Here is an 819-nt window from a genome sequence, read left to right on the forward strand (position 1 = left end):
CCCCCCCATGAAGGGGACACAATTCGGCTGCTGACTGCCAGGTCTGCACCTCCAAACCCAAGAAGAAAATCTTCTTCCCAAAAGTTCGTCTTCACTCTGGAAACAACGGTCTCCAAAACGACCTTCAAAAACAGGGTCAGCTCGTTGCTCTGTTGGTTAACACGGTGGGCTGACTGTTACGCCCCATGTGGTCTAGGGGTGCGGGGCCTAACATAAAGGGAAATTAAAGGAAATAATGTGTAACAAAACACATCACACTTATCTCCAATAAAAGGTAAACAAATTTATTTACATGACAAAATAACCCAAACAATAACTAAATGTGAAGCAAAAGGCTTCAGGGTGAACCAAGGCCAAAATAACAAAACCCCGACTAACTCAACCCAGGGAGCTTACCTGCAAAAGAAACAGTAAAATAATGACAAACACTAACCTCCCTGGACTAACAGAAACAGGAGGAAACATTTACTAAAGAAAATGGCGGTTCACCCCTACAGCTTCACCTAAATCAACACTAAACTAAACAACAGAGTGGGACCTAAACCAAACCACAAAAAACAACAAGGTGCGCACAAATCAAGCAGGTGGAGAAGATCACTGAACTGCAGTGGAGACAGGTTGCAGCCCAGCTCCCTTCTCGTGGTCTGGAGGTCCAAATGGTACTTTTGAAGGCTCCCCTCCTTCAGGTTGGACCAATGGGGAGCCACGCCTCCAGCTCCACACCTGAAACGAATAAAGACACAGAAAAACACACAAACAAAGATCCACCAAACACAAAGAAGTCCCACTCTGACAAAAATACACAGAACAAACTCAAAT

This window comes from Oryzias melastigma, linkage group LG9, assembly GCF_002922805.2.
Source record: "Oryzias melastigma strain HK-1 linkage group LG9, ASM292280v2, whole genome shotgun sequence".
Taxonomy (NCBI): Eukaryota; Metazoa; Chordata; class Actinopteri; order Beloniformes; family Adrianichthyidae; genus Oryzias; species Oryzias melastigma.